Source organism: Anolis sagrei, chromosome 3 (assembly GCF_037176765.1).
Source record: "Anolis sagrei isolate rAnoSag1 chromosome 3, rAnoSag1.mat, whole genome shotgun sequence".
Classification (NCBI taxonomy): Eukaryota; Metazoa; Chordata; class Lepidosauria; order Squamata; family Dactyloidae; genus Anolis; species Anolis sagrei.
Genome location: NC_090023.1, coordinates 225,534,856 through 225,553,205, shown reverse-complemented (window position 1 = coordinate 225,553,205; position 18,350 = coordinate 225,534,856).

Here is an 18,350-nt window from a genome sequence, read left to right as displayed (position 1 = left end):
ATTAAAACCTGTCCAGTGCCTTGAAACTTGAAGGTGAAACTTATAACACTAGACACGAAAATAACCTTCTTTATGTGTGTGCATATTTTTTTGTTTTGGGTTCTATTAAAGAAAGTATGCTATTTATTCGGATGGAAGGATAATTTCTCTCTTTTCTTTTAAGGTAGACGTATCAGGGGAAGGAGTCTGCCATGTCTATTTTTGTATTAAAAAATAGCAAAGCATGGGGATTCATTTGGACAGGCAGGGTGTTTTGAAAGGTCCTTGGTCTCTTGGTTAACATCTAAAATTCCACCTGCAGTGCTTCGGTAACTCATGTTTGTTTCTTGGTGTAAGGCACAGCCCTCACGTAATGGTCTGCAATGAATATTCATAGCAAGTCATCTGCATACACTGTTCATGCAGCCTTATTTAAGCTGCTTCATGCTTCTTAAAGGAACTGGAGCAAAACAGCCTCTGGCAGGCTTTGCCCTCATGGCACACATTATTAAATTCTGAGTGAAAGTTGACAGCCCTCAGCATAATTTAGCAGCGGTAAATAAAAGCCCAAAAAGTGATGGAAAGCTTTGCTGGACTTTTCACAAGAAGGCACTGATGTTTACTTTCAAAATATCCAAGTTGATCAATTGCCTCTGTGCAGAAATTCATTTCTGACTGTTTTAACAACATTTGTTAAATTTAGTAATTAAGAGGTAAAAATGAGATGTTTGAGGTAAGCTTTTTTTTTATGCAATAGGCTCATTTCCGTATCACTTGAAACCATAGTTTAGTATCAGGAGAATGAGCCAAGTTTTCTTCCTCAGGTACTGTCGTCACTCTTCTGATGGTGAGGCTGGAACCAGTTTGACACTTCTGTGTAACATTTGATTGAGACTTGCTAGACCTATCCAGAACCAAGCAAACTGCGGTTATATTAACTGCAGTAGGTGGAAGCATATCTGCCTTATTCCAATTATTATTTTTTTATTTACTACATTTAGATCCCACCCCTCTCTACCCCGAAGGGGACTCAAGGTAAAGGTTTCCTCTAAAATTAAGTCTAGTTGTTTCTGACTCTGGGGGTTGGTGCCAGGGCCATAGCCAGAAAAAAATTTCGGGGAGGGTTGACAATTTTTTTGGGGGGGGGGTTTGAAAATTTCGGGGAGGGTTGAAAATTTCGGGAGGGGGGGGGCTGAAACCTGCCTCCTAGCTCACGCTGAAGCAAAGAGCACAGCAGGGGGCAGAGCAACCTTCAATAGCCTGCAGCTCTACCCCTGTCAACCACCTCCACCAAGTCTGGCCTCCTTAATGAGAGCATTCAACACACACACACCCAACTTGGTTGCTTCACTACATCGGCTATTGCTGCAAGTAATGACAGTGTGAATAAATTGTCAATATTTGCTTGAGATAGTACTTACAGTTCTGGAGAGACTCTTAATTTTTTGCATCTCATAGACTTAGCATGGGGATTTGGTTAACCAGTTAAAATTCATGAGTAAACCAGGTTTTTTAAAAAAAATCTGAAACATTTCAGGGGGGGGGGGTTGAACCCCTAAAACCACCCCCTCGCTACAGGCCTGGTTGGTGCTCATCTCCATTTCTAAGACAAAGAGCCGGTCTCCGAAGACACCTCCAGGGTCATGTGGCCAGCATGCCTGGTTAGAGATGTTTGATTTTGGATTATGTTGCTTCAGAGTGTGGTAGAATCTCCTTCTCTGCTGTATTTGGCAGTTAAAGTGGTGCCAAACTGCTATAATCCTTCAGTGTGGATACACCTACATGTACTGACCTACACAACAGTTTAGAAAAGTTCAGTCTAGGTTTTCCTCTGACATTCAGTCCAGTCATGTCCAACTCTGGGGGTTGTTGCTCACCTCCATTTCTAAGCCGAAGAGCCAATGCTGTCAGTAGACACCTCCAAGGTCATGTAGCCAGCATAACTGCATGCAATGCCATTACCTTTCCACAGAAGCAGTACCTATTAATCTACTCACATTTGCATGTTTTGAACTGCTAGGTTGGCAGAAGCTGGGCCTAAAAGTGGGAGCTCACCCTACTCTTCAGATTCAAACCTCTGACCTCTGACCTTTCAGTCAGCAAGTTCAGCAGCTCAGCAGTTTAACTCGCTGTGCTACCGGGGGCCCTACTCCCATTAACCATATTTAAAATCAACCAGGATTCAGATTACATGCTGAATTTCAGTTAAGTCAGAAGTAGAAGGTTTCTATCTCCTCATGGTTATGCCAGAGGGATAGGTGAAACACATTCTGCAAACACTAGATCAGTAGTTCCCAAAATTTGGTCCTCTAGGTGTTTTGGACTTCAGCTCCCACAATTTCTAACAGATAGTAAACTGCTTGGGATTTCTGGGATTTGAAGTCCAAAACAACCGGAGGTTCGAAGGTTGGGAACCACTACACTAGATCATAATTTAATGTTGTGGTTATTAAACATGTATTTCCCCATGTCATTGAACTGCACCTTCCTGAATCCCAGGCCATTGAATATGGTGGTTGGGACTTCTGGGAACTGAAGTGCATCAACATCTGGGGACTGCATTCTGGAAACTGCTTGCTTAGTGTTGTAACGAAATGCAGCCAATATCACATGGAGGATTGCTACATAAAAGTCTTGTTTATGTATTGATTCATTTAGTAAGTAAGTGTATACTCTGTGCTCTAGTGTTGCCATTATCAGGAGTACCTTGTGAAAATAATCATAATAAACTAATAAAACTGGGCACTCAAGAAGCAGTTAAACAGAGCTGAATAGTAACACATAGCAGAAATGTTCAAACAATTTAGAGGTGTTGATTAAAAGGGTTTTTTAGCAAACCAAGCTAGGTCCCTTTCAGACAGGCCCTGTATCCCAGGATCTGATCCCAGGTTTTCTGTTTATCCCAGATTATCTGGCAGTGCAGACTCATATAATCCAGTTTAAAGCAGAAAACCTGGGATCAGATCCTGGGATATAGGGCCTGACTGGAAGGACCCCTGGTCATACTTTAGTTATTCCCATGGAATATAAATTGAATCAAGTTATATATCCTACTGGAAAGGAGATTCCACCTGAACATTGTGAAGAACTTCCTGACTGGGAGAGCTATTCAGCAGTGGAACTCTCTGCCTCGGAGTGTGATAGAGGCTCCTTCTTCAGAGGCTTTTAAGCAGAGGCTGGATGACCATCTGTCAGGGGTGCTTTGAATGCAATTTTTCTGCTTCTTGGCAGGGGGTTGGACTGGATGGCCCATGAGGTCTTTTCCAATTCTATGAGTCTATGATTTTAAGTCATGACCACCATAAGTCCCATTAACTTCAGCAGGACTTAAGTGTGACTGATGACTTTGGGATTCAAGTCAGAAGTCTCTATGTTAAGAGAGTCACTTGGGGAAGAGTGCTCTACAGGTGGATACCATCATTGAAAAGCTCTCTTTCCTGTTTTTTGTTGTTGTTATTGAACAGTATTTCATCTACATTCTGGCTTCTAGTTTCAATTATATTTAATTGAAAATGGTAGGAAAAGCTTGAAATATCCTTGAGGGTGAGGTGAGAAGTATATCCATGAGCCCAAGACATATGCATGTAATGCTAAACCATAGCTAAAGGCAGGCATGTAGCCGGGGGGGGGGGGGGGGGGCTTGGGGGGCTTCAGCCTCTCCCCAAAATTCTCATGGTGGTCCGCGAGAAGGCCTTACTGGTACATTATTTAAAAAACTGCTATGTTTATTCATATCATGATCTGATCACCATGCTCAATATATCCCATATGCATGGGGGTATTGGGGTAACGATACAAAAGGGTAGGGTAGACCCTCTTTCACTCAGACTCAGCCCCCCCCCGAACCAAAATCAGCCCCCCCCCCAAAACAAAATCCTGGCTACGGGCCTGACTTAAGGTGTATCTCCACTGTGAAATAATGCAATTTGAGATCATTTTAACTGCCATGGCCCAATGATATGGAGACATGAGAGTTGTAGTTTAGTGAGGAACAAGCATTCTTTGGCACAGAAGGCTGAAGATCTTGTAAATCTTCAACTCACATGATTCCATAGCATTAAGTCATGACAGTTAAGTGATGTAAAATTGCATTATTTTATAGTGGAGATGCACCCTTAGTATTATGCCTGCAGTAGATCAGTGTGTCAATAGAGATAATAATGCTTGTAAAGTTGCGATTTATCACTCCCTCTTTTAAATATTCACAGGAGGCCTGTCCAAGTTGGCAAGGTGTGAACACAACCTGATTCTGGTGGCATGCCAAATCCCTTTAATTTGCTTTTTCTCTTTTCGAATGAATGATTTAAAATTAGACAGCAGTCTACCAGAAGCCATAGCTGAGAGTTGTTGTTTACACACTGATGCAATTGTTGCCCGTGGATAAAGACAGTCATGCAGAGATGTTTCCCTGCAACTGTATTTTCTTTAAAGCAAATGCCACTTTCCCTCTTTATGTTCTGCATTTTGCAAATTTGCCAAAATTAGGGTTGCCACCTGGCTGGTGTTTTTAACAAATTGCCCACCTGGGGTTTCTCAGGCCTGATCAGCTGTTATGTTTTGGTTTTATTTCATACTTCACAATAATAACATGGCCCATTTATACATTCATACCTTCATTGAGATGCATCACCATACAGGGGGGAAAGCATTTCCTACCTCTGGGAGTGCAGCACTGAGGCTCCAATGCAAAAAATGAATATTATGATTGAAAATACATTTTTATTAAAAATATATATATAATAAATCCTGAAGTTCTTTATTACCTCTGCCTATGCTGTCTGGAGAAAATCTGAAGTATGAAGTACATTTGAAATATAGTTTGGTTTGTGTGTGTGTGTGTGTGTTTTGGTTTTTGCAAATGATCACTGGGCTTAAAATCCCAATTCCACAAGACACAAGACACATTCTCAGCCCTGTGATACAGCTTAGAAAATCAAATGAAAAAGCAAGTTCAAATATAACTGCACTTCCTCAGATAAACCAGAAATGCTCTTCAAAGGTTTCTTTGGTCCAACAAAACTGTGAGCATAGTTAAATTTCAATCCAACAAAACTTTGATCCAACAAAACTGTATACATAGTTAAATATCAATCCAACCTCTCTTCCTTTACTTCTATCCCACCTTTTCTCCAAAATAGTGCTCAGGGCAGCTTACAAAATTGGCAGAAATATAATTTTAAAAAACTAAATGGTCCAAAAATAAAAAATGAAATTAACTCAGTATTAAAACTATTTAAACATTACATTAAAACAAATAATAAAACCAGTAAGCATACATCTATTGTTATATGCGTTTCAGGTCAACTCCAATTTATGGCAATGCTTTCATAGGGTTTTCTTGGTAAGATTTCTTCAGAGGAGATTTGCCTGGATTTCCTGTTAGGACTAGGACAAAACACAATATATATCAGTATTCACATCTTCCCCGCTTTGGAGAAATGCCAATGGTGCCATGGCCCTTGGTATGGCTAATATACATGGAATCATCTGGGGGTAGGCCAATCATGGCAACATTTTGGGATGTTGGGCTTGCTAGGTGAATCTATGAAAGTGTTCAAAGAATCCTTTATGTGTTCTTCATGACAAAAAACAACCCCTCTCAAATACCTTAATGCTAGAGATACAATCAAGTAGCAACAGCAAGAACAGACCATGGAACAATTGACTGGTTCAAGATTGGGAAAGGAGTATGGCAGGGCTGTATACTCTCACCCTCCCTATTCAACTTATATGCAGAATACATCATGAGATGTGTGGGGCTTGATGAATCCAAGGCTAGAGTTAAAATTGCTGGAAGGAACATTAACAACCTTAGATATGCAGATAATACCACTTTGATGGCTGAAAGTGAGGAGGAGCTAAAGAGTGCAAAAGCTGGGTTGCAGTTAAACATCAAAAAACCAAGATTATGGCAACCAGACTGATTGATAACTGGCCAATAGAAGGAGAAAACGTGGAGGCAGTGACAGATTTCATATTTCTAGACACGAAGATTACTGGAGACTCAGACTGCAGCCAGGAAATCGGATGACATTTACTTCTTGGGAGGAGAACAATGACCAATCTCGATAAAATGAGTACAGACATCACAGTGGCAACAAAGATCCTCATAGTTAAAGCAATAAGTAAGTTATGGATGTGAGCGTTGGACCATAAGGAAGGCAGAGCGAAGGAAGATAGATTCTTTTGAACTGTTGTGTTGGAGGAAAATTCTGATTGTGCCTTGGACCACAAGAAGATGAAACCAGTCCATACTCCAGAAAATAAAGCCCAACTGCTAAATGGAGGGAGGGATATTAAAGGCAAAGACAAAGTACTTTGGCCACATAATGAGAAGAGAGGAAAACTTGGAGAAGAGAATGATGCTAGGGAAAAAGGAAGTAAAAAGGAAGAGGGGCCGACCAAGGGCAAAATGGATGGATATTATACTTGAAGTGACTGGCTTGACCTTGAAGAAGCTGGGGGATGGCAAGGGTCAACAGGGAGCTCTGGCGTGGATTGGTCCATGAGGTCACAAAGAGTCGGAAGCAACTGAACAAATAAACAACAACATGACTACCACTCATTTAGCTGTTACATATAATGTATTTTCATGTTTTGATCAGATGAGACATTTTTAGTTGTCTGGGTTGATGGAAAGGTCTGGGAAATTTATTCTTTGTGGGTACATGAGTGAGATAACTTTATCATCCTTTTCCACAGGAATCAATTGTCTTTGTTTCAGATCAATGTTTAACAAGGGCAGAACAAAACGAGTATTGGGTTATATTCAGATACTATAATACTGTACTTAGACCACAGCCACTGATCTCAGGAGTCTGTTTTAATCTAGACTCAATTATCTAGAACCTATTATAGTAACGATGGTCTTAATTTGCCAGGGGGCTCAGTACAGTTTAAAAGCCATGCCAGTTTGCTGCTTGGGTATATTTCCTGTGAAATACATATAGGTTTTGTAGTTTCATGTTACATCACTCTTGGGTATATCCTCCCGCAGAGGAACAGAAAACATCCCACGGCAGATTTAGTTCCTAAAAGCACTGACCAGAGAAGGCACAGATTGAGCAAACATGTTTTTAATGGAAACCCTCATGGCTCCCTGGTGTGTTATCACTGGAAATGCCAATCATACTTAATTGTCTCCAACTATACTGTGGTTTTGTGTTAGAGAGAAATATCCATTGGGGATAGACTGTGACCACTCCATTAATTTCACTTGTTTCTGAAGCAACATTGAACACGGGTCTCTAAAACCCAAAGGCTAATGCATTGGCCTGCTATGCCACTATTCGCTGCCTTGCTCCCAAGATAGACATTTATGTTTTATTTATAAAATGGTGTTAGCTGACTTGATTTATGAAGGCAAATTTACCAATATAGTATCTGAAAATGGAACAATACAAGACTGAAAATCCAATAGCAAATACTCAGGGCCTGTTCTGACATACCTTCTAATTGGCACCACACTATTGATTTCTAAAGAGCAAAGCCAAGTTGTATTAGACCCAGGCCCAAATAATTTGTTATGATCAATCTAAAATTCTGGAAAGTCTCCAGAAAGCTTTATCCATCTCAATATCCATTCCATTTATATTGTCAAATTGATTGGCTTTCAAATGCCAGTGTATTTATAGGAAAGTACACAGTATTAATTCTGACTACAAAACTAAACTGGCTCTTATACAGCATAAAATGTGTGTTGCTGTAGAACCGCTTTGCTTAGCAGTTTTCAACAAGAAGAGAAGCAACTTCCCATTATAATAATTTGGGCTATTGTCAAATGGTATACTGTTCTCATGGGATATCCAGGGTTGATGTATGTACAACACTCACTTGGCATTTTTCCTCTTACTTACTTAGGCAATCCCTTGTAGCCCAAGGATGATGGTCCTCCAAGTCCAGTGTCTTGGTGTTGGGTCCGTAGGTGGCAGTGAAGCCCTATTCCTGATCTGCATGTTCTCCCACAGTCCCATTCAGGGTTGGCTTGACATACTTCTTGGCACACTTCTCCCTTTTGCCCTCTATTCATGCCTCTTTGCCTGTAGCCCTGCTGGTCACAGCTGACCTCCAATTAGAGTGCTCAAGAGCCAGGGTTTCCCAGTTCTCAGTGTCCATGCCACAGTTTGGCTTTAAACTTACCTTTATATTTCTTTTCCTGTCCACCAACATTATGTTTCCCAGTCTTGAGTTCAGAGTATAAAAACTGCTTTGGGAGACGGTGATCAGCCATTTGGACAATGTGGCCAGTCCAGCGGAGTTGATGGCCTAGGATCATCGCTTCAATGCTGTGGTCTTTGCTTCTTCCAACATGCTGAAATTTGTCTATCTTCCCAAGAGATTGGCAGGATTTTTTTGGTGGCAACACTGATGGAATCGTTCCAGGAGCTGAGTGTGACGTCTGTAGACAGTCCACGCTTCACAGCCATATAGCAGGGTTGGGAAGACAATGGCTTTATAAACAAGCACCTTGGTTTCCCTACGGATGTCCCGGTCCTCAAACACTCTCTGCTTCATTCAGAAAAATGCTGCACCAACAGAGCTCAGGCAGTGTTGTAAGCATTTGAGGCATTGGGTAAGATCTATTTAAGGGTAGAATGGAGAATGTGTATCCATTTCTCCAAGTACTGGGATCCTCATAATGCAGTGGTCTTGGACTTCAGCTTCCACAATTCCTAACAGCTGGTAAACTGGCAGGGATTTATGGGAGTTGAAGACTAAAACACCCAGAGGACCCGCCGGGAAAACACTACTTTCTGCAGAAGCATATATTTATCCAGAGGAACTAAAAATTGCTAGAGATGACGTATTTTATTGAATATCATTAGGTGAAACTGTGATTACTGCTCTCGAAGGTATGGAGATTGTACTGTATCTATTTCATACCTAGCAATGCTTCACAGTTAGAAAATAACTTTGATATTTAATATAAATGAAGCAATACAGAATAGAATGGTGTGGGTGAAGGGCAGAATACAGTGTCAGAATATAGATACGAGACATGTCTATCTGTCTTGCAAAGCGTAGCCAAATTCATATAAGCAAATAATATGAAAAGAACGTCTTGCAGTCAAACACTAATAAAGAAAAATTCGAGATAAAACTACGTATAAATGACATGCCATTTATTTTTTTCTCTGACTGAACACCTAGCTATCCAATTTCTGTTTCAGCCAAATATATCTTTATCAAACGCTAACATGATTATGTCACAGCGTGTGGACTTGCTATAATATCACATTAATCAAAGAAATAATTCAAATCAATTCAATATAAAAAGGTTACCTTACAAGAATGTAAAAATGAGATTTAAAGTTGTGTGTGTTAGGGTGGGTGGGTAGAGAAATGGGAGTTTTGGTTGTAGAAGTTTCTGCCATTATGCCAAAATAGTTCTCAAGCTTTGGATACTGGACACTTTTAGTTAAGTGATGTGGGATGCCACTTGCTGCTATCTCTCCAAAATATCTTGTTCTCCACTTCCCTTGTTCATTGAAACTAACTCAAGGAGGAAAAAGGCTGCATCCCTGGAATCCTCATTGTGCAGGAATTGGTGGTCAAAGGTGCAACACATTTTTTTGTTGGACACCTTATCATTTCCATACAGTGTTTGTTCAAGGTGTGGCAAAATGTCTCCAATATATACTGTATTAAAACACACCACAAAATTTATACTCTTGCAAAAGCACTTTTTAAAAAGCACCCAATAAGTAGTTTACTTAATTATACTATGCATATAGAGAAAATGCCTAGCACACCAATATATAGGAGAAAAAACAGAGCATACCTGTCAAACTGCTAGAGGTCACTCATCAAACTTTAAACCCATGTAAACAAACCGTTTATTAGTCTTTCCACCTACAAATTGACACAGAGAGTCCTCAAATCCTCTCTTTCATTGACAGTTTTCAGATAATGGCAGAATGTAATTCATTTGGCCTAGCCTTTAACATAGGGGGTTAGTTTGTGGCCATAATAATGCTGTTGCTGTTGTGTGCTTTCAAGTTGTTTCCAATGTATGGCTCCCTGAAGACAATTCTACCATACAGATTTCTTGGCAAGGGTTGTTCAGAGGTGGTTTGTCTTTGCCTTCTGAGGCTGAGAGTGTGTCACTTGTACAAGGTCACCTGGTTGATCTCCATGGCTGAACAGGGATCAAACCCAGAGGCACAGTCCAATAGCTCAAAGCACTATACTAGTTGTTATCATTCACCATTTCCTTTTTTTTTTTTGTCAATTATGAACCCAATGAATTCATTTACATTATATCACCCTTCAATAATAGGAGAAATCCACTATTTAAATTCTTTTTTTATCATTCTTCACTTGCAGTCTTTGAATACTCCCCAAAATAAGCTCAAAATAATATGCCGATTATCAGCTAGATGTCAGGGGCATGAACAAACCCATACAATGATGCCAAGCCTGCATAACATATTTGCATTCTATAGCAGATGTCAAAACACTGCAAAACATATACATTTGTAAAACTAAAGATAACTAAACCTAAAAGCAACCATGTTTTACTATGCCAATAAATTCAAATACACTGCCTCCTACACATTTCCTTTTATTGCCCTTATTAAAACATTTAAACCCCTCCCCTCCGTTCCGTTTAATCAACAACATGCACATTCAAGCTTTGCCTTCAGTAGCTAAAATATCTCAAAACACATTAAATGCATTATTTACTGCCTACAGTTAAAATGTGGCACACTAAAATTTTCATGCATTATTTCCTAGGCTGGCTCCAGATTTCTGGCATGATAGAATCCTAGCTCTGTGTTCATGTACAACCTTTGCTTCTAAGATCTAAGCATGGACAACCTGCCTTATCCAAGTGAGGGAACTCACCTCATATGGCTGCTTCAAAATTTAAAGTGCTACTCCAAGCCTTTCCTTCCTGGCCCTGATCCTGTAGGACTTCTACAGAAGGAAAGTACAAGTCCAATCCCAGTTACCTGGAACACCCCCATGGAGTCCTGGGTCCATTGACATCATTTACCCACTGGCTTAGCTGGCTTTCCCCATACTTAACCACAAACACTAGGGCTGAAAATATTTCTCTGATATATGCACTTCTAAGCAGTATGCTTTCATAATACTATGAATGCTGGTTTAGTTGTGCCAGCCATATTGTTTATTAGTGAAATGCCAGGTTTATGGCCCAGAATGGTTGGTTACTGGTTTCCAACAGGAGTGAATGGCTGAAATTTACAGCAATTATCCTTGGAACGTGAAATGCATAAGAAAGAAAACATTGTAACTTTGTTCCTTCTTGGACAAAGGCAAGTCTTGTGGGTTGTGGTAGGAAAAAGCTTACTTTGGAGAACAAAGAGGCAAAGACATAGTATGAGACAAAAATTTGTAAAGAGAGTGTACATGTCAGAAAGGTTTGTATGTTGTGAGTGTGTGTGCACTGCTGAAAACTCATCTGCTGCTTCTTTCCCTTAATGATCTAGCTGTATAATAAAAGCAATTATTACAGAAGTGCCATCAGTCTGTTGTGCTCTCACCTGTAAATGGGATGCCAAATCTGATAGCCTTGCCTTTGGAAATGCTACCCACTCTAACTTTGAGGGAATGTGAAGCACATAATAGTTTGGATGCACAAGAATGTTTTCAAATTGCTGTTTTGTTTTTATCAGATTGTCATATGAATTATTCCATCCTAAACCAAATTATTTTCTTGTTCAAAGTAAGTCCAGTGTCTGTGTCTATGGATGCATGTATGCATGTAAATAAACACAAAGGTCTGCCATACTGCAGGTTCAACCCAGAATGCAGTGGTCTGCAGTGACTTCCACTAGTGCGAATCTTTCTGGGAGATGATGGCTTGAATGAAAGCTTTGCACCTCTTCCCGATGAGCCCTGCCCTAGCAGGAAGGAGGCCTGAGTGAAAGGAACAGACATTCAGTGGTACTTGTGAAGGGAATCTGGCCACTGCCAACCCTATGCTAGCTTTTTACAGTGTCAGGAGTGACTTGCAGACCAGGAGCGACTTGCAGTCTCTCCTGACACGACAAAACAAACAAAAAACCCCAAAAAACAACAATGTCAGGAAAATTGTCACATCTTAAAAGAAAAAGAATCAAATGTGAAGATTTATACTGCATGATGAACATGTAAATAGGAATGTGTGCTGAATAGAAGACTTTGTATAGTAGGGCTACTTATTGCACAAGACGGACACATTTTCATTTATACACGAAGGGTTTTGAATACCACAGAATTGCTCAAGAAGACCTAGAAATTGTTTAGAGAATTATTCTTTCAAGGCCTTCAGCAGAATCGTATTGAATAGTTCTAAAGAGTTCTAGAGAGAACACTTCTCTAAGCATTTTCTAGGTCCTATTCTATGGTGTGATTCAGCTGTAAGTTTAAAACATAATTCGTTTCAGGTAAGAAAAATAGGATTTCAGAATATCCTGGAACTGATCCCTGCTGCAATACATGGGCCTACTGTACTTCCTCTGCACATACTTCTGGATAACATTGCATTGTTGGAGCATGACTAGCACAGAAGAAGAAATGTGCAAGAGAATTATTATTAGCCTAACCCAGATCTTTTAAAAAACATATCTATCAATATCTACACTATAAAGCCAATAAAGCTGACAATGTAACTAATCAACAAGAAGATTGGCATGTACTTTTGGATCTTTTTCAATTCTGAGTATCTATCACCACACATCTGATCCTTATGCTTTACTTTTGGTCTGTACTAAATGAGTTTTCAGCTCACTTCTTCGACTTTCTCATCATGGTTTGGTAGTGGAGAGTGAAGAAACAACAGTTCTTCTTCTTATATGTTTGTTTTCCTATTCTAATGTGAATGGGTACAATGAGGTTATCTGCTCTCCTTATCCAAAGTGAAAATGACCTGTTGTGTTGGGCTGTTGTGATACATCTTAAATGAAGCACCAGTCTCAGACATTTTTAATGTAACATCTCTTAATTTGCTTTTAGGGTGTACATTGTAATGTTTACTTATGTTTTATTTTTTATGACTTAATGGATTGTTCCTGTTTTTATTTTATATCACAGTAAATGAGATATATATGCTGGATTACTTGCCCAGAGTGGGAAATACATCACACAGTCCTAGACGCTTGGGAAGTGTTCAACTTTTGATTTTGTGATACGAAATCTATTATTATTATTATATATATGGCGGAACTGGACATTGTTTTAAGGAATATCAATTGAAGTATGTTTTATTATAATGTTTGATTTTATTGTTCCTAATGTTTTTATATTGTATATTGTATATTGTAATCGTGTCCTTGGTGGCATTGAACTCTTGCTTTGTAAACCGCCTCGAGTCGCCGGAAGGCTAAGAGGGGCGGTATAGAAATGTACGAAATAAACACTAACAATTATTATTAATATTATTATTATTATTATTATCTTGCCCATAGTGGAAGTAATATTATCAACATTACTCGCCTTTCCCTGTGGTTCAAGGTGGGTCACAACATCATGAAAACAAGAGATAAAACACATACAAGATGCACAGAGTTAAAATACAAGGTACAAACTACTAATGAAAGGCAGGTTAAAATCAACAACTTAAATTGACGGGCTAGGCCTGCCAGAAAAGATGGATCTTCAGTTGTTTCTTAAATTCCGACAGCTGATTTAGTTGTTGAATCTCTTCCAGCATGTCATTCCACAGTCTTGGAATCGCCTATTCCAAATAATAGGCAAAGTCTCATCTGATAGAATAAGTCTAGTCAAATTAAGGCAGTGTCTCACTAAGCTAGGAATGTGGAATTTGTGGCATTCCAAATGTTGGAATGCAGTTTCCATCAGTCCCCGCCATTGATAATAGGGCTGATAAAGAGTGACAGTCCAACAACATCTGTAGATACTGAAATTGCCCACCTCTTTCTGCAAACAGAGAGCAAGTCTTTGGGCAGCTCTATTGCCCTGCTGTTTGGAGATCTCCCTTTACTGTCTTTATAAAGTGATGTTACCTGAGCAGAAATCTGAATCCTTGGGTACATTAAAAAAAACACCTAATTCCCGCACAGTAATATATTTGCTTATTCCCACTTCAACTCCCATTGTTGAATTTAGAAACAAGGCTTGTGATTGTCCCTACCTTGCTGCAGGGATACGCTCACAATTTTATTTAAATAAGTCAAGTGGCCCTTGTACATGTTGGCTGCTAAAAAGCTGGAGAACATATGTTCTAAGTTTAATGGTGGAGCATGTGAGAAAATATTGAATGTTCTCTTCTGGGCCGACGAGCCTTGTTTTCCTCTGTCTCTTCCTAGGGGGTAGGGTACTGCAAGATTCTGGGAGAAGGGATTATGAGAGTTTCTCTCCTCCACCATAGTAAAGCAGGCTGTATGAAGCATTTCACACTTGTCTGCCTTTTCCTGGGTGTGCAGGTAAAACTGTACCAGGAGCTCCTATTTTGTTTGCTTTGCATTGAATGTTAGTTGTAGTCCTAAGTTTCAGGGACTCTGCAGATAGGTAACTTCTTTTGGCTGCAATCATAGGGCAAGCCACCTGTCAATTATAGTTAGGTTCCCTGCCCCCCCCCCTTTTTTTTTGGATTTTTGGAGGGAATATGTGCCATTTTGGGTTCAGTCCATACAGAGAAGCCTTTCATGCAGGACATAAAACCAAGAGCTCCTGTAGAAAGCTTCGTGCTCTACAGCTTGGCCGGGGAGATATACAGCCTACAGCTTGACCGGGGTTATACAGCCCTACAGCTCCTTTGCTGAAGGACTTCAGCCAGCCATCACCGAAACCTGAACTCCTTTTTCCTCTGGAAGTCTACAAAGCTCTGCTTGGTAAGGGTCACTTGCAGAAGCCAGAAGCAGTTGGTACCGGGTGTAGGGGCTCCACGCCAACAGAGGCAAAGACAGACTGCCCAGATTAGAAGTTAATGATTTCCCCATTAGTTAGTATACAGTTATGAAGATAGTGCCTGTTCTCCGTGGACAAGATTGAGAGAGAGCCAATAGATGGTTAATTAAGCCTTAAAGTACCTGTATGTTTTCAATAATAAAGAACTTTGTTGAACCTTTAAGCAATCTAAAGTCTCTGTTTTAAGGAAATCCAAGGGCCTTTAATCTGAGGCAGCCCCGGCGTCCCGTTGGGCACACAGAATTTATGTCCTGTCTACAGTCTTATGCACAGGCCCAGCGTGCGAGAGCACACTGGGTATGCAGTGCTTGGTTCATGCATCAGTTATGATTAGCTTCTCTTACATAAAGAAGTCAAGAAAAAGTGAAGTGAAGCAAAATAGAAGAATGTTTCTCTTCTTACAATTTTGGCTTTCCCTTCATTGAAATTGAGAGTAACAAAGAAATGTCCTATTTACTTGAATCTAATGCTCACCTTTTTTCCTCTCCAAAATTAGGTTGCACATTAGATTTGCATAATACGGTCATCTTAGTGCTGAGCCAAAACAAAAGGGGAATCTGCTTCAGGGGCACCTGGAGCTCTTATTTGAGAAACATCCTCTCTCATTTAATTGCCATGAATCAATGCTGGCTGTTCCAAATGCCCCTCCCATTTACTTTCCTGAAACATATGTTGTTTGTGAATCCATATGATACAAAATAATTGCTGGAACAGTGATTTTGGACTATCACTTCCAGTATCCTGAGCCCCATGGCCATTGTTCATAAAACAAGAATGGGAGGGTAAGATTTAGAAAGAATTGGCACATATGTGTTTGCGAGAGAGTGGAAACAAAGCCAATTTCAATTGAAGCAAAAATTGCTGTATATTAAAAAGATGATGATGGATTGGAACAGTTACTGTGATCAGTGACAACCTCATTGTTGGTTAATCAAAGCACCCTGCAGTCAGCAGCAGGCAGCGCTGAAGGCTTGTGGCAGTTAGGGCTGGAATTATAAACAGGTGCATTTCACACCCTATCAGCCATTCTGAAGTCTTACAAGCTTCACCTGCAGAGACCCTTCTTATATTCTGCTCAGCTGGAATCATAGTCAGAGATCACGAGTAAAACTATTATTGTAGCTAGGTTGGAAGAGCAAGGACAATGGGTAATATGAACAACACCCATCCTTTATGAAAAAAAATCCGATTACCACTTTTCCTGTTTAATCAGTGTTGGCTAATCTCAGGAGTAGGAAAATACTTGAGCTGCTCCCCTCTTTTGGGGGGAAAACTCAATAATATATGCATGATCTTCCTCTGCTAGAAGCCTACATAAGTGGCAATTCATCTTTTAAATAAATTGCTGGGGCTCTTTCACTTTTTTATATGTTAAAGGTAACCATATGCTAAAGATAACCTTGGAGATTAAGATAGTTGGGGAGGTCCTGCTCTCGGTTCAACCTCCTTCACAGGCACAACCGGTAGGAACGAGAGACAGGGCCTTCTCAGTGGTGGCCCCTTGATTGTGGGATTCCCTCCCCAGTGATATTAGGTCAGCCTCCTTCCTCCTAGTCTTCAGAAAGAGAGTGAAAACATGATTTTGGGATCAAGTCTTCGGAGAAGTGCAATGCCTACTAGAATGACCTGGAATACGATTGTGGATGGTGTGGTTTTAATAACAGTTGTAATGTTTTTAACTGTTTTAATTTTAATCTTAATTTAAATGTTTATTTTATTTGTATGTTTTAAAGGCATTTAATAGTTGCCTGTGTATAAACCTGCCTTGAGTCCCCTTCGGGGTTGAGAAGGGCGGGATATAAATATGGTAAATAAATAAACCATTAAAAAACCAAATAAACTTCATTTTGAGGTATTTGATTTGTAAGGATCTTGGGGCAAAACACTGCTCTTCAGAGAGTTATCTATCCCATATATAGATAAAGCTGAAAGCTCTTGATGTTTATCATCATGCTATCCAATTATTTGTCGGTTTCCCCAAAGCTTATTGATGGTTCTTCAGACATCTCTTACAAGAAACTGCTAGCCCAATTTTCCTTTTTTTATCAGTATCAGTTATATTGCTTTCCTTTTTTTAAAAAAGACTGTGAACTATGTTATCTGGAATATTATAGTAGAACTATGCCTAGTTACTAAAACTATTGATATTGATTATTGTTTGTCTATGTTGATCACATTTTAGAATTTTGTGGGGAAATCCCTGTTTTTCAATAGCTCAAGTGTATGTAGAAAGGAGGTGGCTGGCATATGAGGAAATGAGAGGGACAGGAAGGGCTCAAGCCTCCCAAGTCGAGGCTAGAGGGCCTGATTCCTCCCCCTAAAAAACAACTTAGAGCCCTTTCAGACAGGCCCTATATCCCAGGATTTGATCCCAGCTTTTCTGCTTTAAACTGGATTATATGAGTCCACACTGCCAGATAATCTGGGACAAACAGAAAACCTGGGGTCAGGTCCTGGGATATAGGACCTGTCTGGAAGGGCCCTTAGAGTTCTATATATTTGAGCCTTCTCAGTCAGAAATCATAAAGGTTGCTTGCAATCCTAGGCAGGTCTATTTGAGTGTAAGCTAGTATTTACAACACTTATGGAGGGCACTACTAAATATGAGCCCCGTGTGGCGCAATAGGTTAAACCCTTGTGCTGGCAGGACTGAAGATCAACAGGTCGGAGGTTCGAATCCGGGGAGAGTGCGGATGAGCTCCCTCTGTCAGCTCCAGTTCCCCATGCAGAGACATGAGAGAAGCCTCCCACAAGGATGGTAAAACATCCGGGCATCCCCTGGGTAACAACCTTGCAGACAGCCAATTCTCCCACACCAGAAGCAACTTGTAGTTTCTCAAGTGACTCTTGACCTCAAAAAACCTACTACATATACTTTATTCCTGTTAAAATCTTCTTATTTAAGCATATTTGAATAATAATGGATATAAATAATTTTCCCCACTACTTGCAAGTAGACAAACATAATAATTAATAACAACTTGCCTGCCAACATTGAGATCTTTATTTAAAAATAGTTATGGGGACTCCGCAATCTTGTGTGTGTGTGTACGTGTACGTGTACGGTGTATATATAGAGGCTGGCTCATGGAATGGAACAGATAATTGACTCCTAATTTGTCAAAGCACTCTAAATTTTGCAGAGCTGCCTACTCTGTTCCATTGAACAAACTGCAATGAGCAGAAATGTAAAAAAGCCATGTGCATACAGTTTGATATACAATGGACCCTTGGTTTCTGTTGTGGTTTGGTCCCAGGACCTTCCATGGATACTAAAATCCACAGATGCTGAAGTTCTATTATATACAATGGCATAGTAATTGCTGTCTCTTATATAACATGGAAAAATCAAGATTTACTTTTTGGATTTTTTTTTGATGGGAACATTTTTACACCATGGATGCTTGAATCTGTGGATGCAGAATTCATGGATATGGAGGGCCAACTGTAGACCCAACACACCTGGAATTTGTTCCCCTGCTCTTTATTCAGAA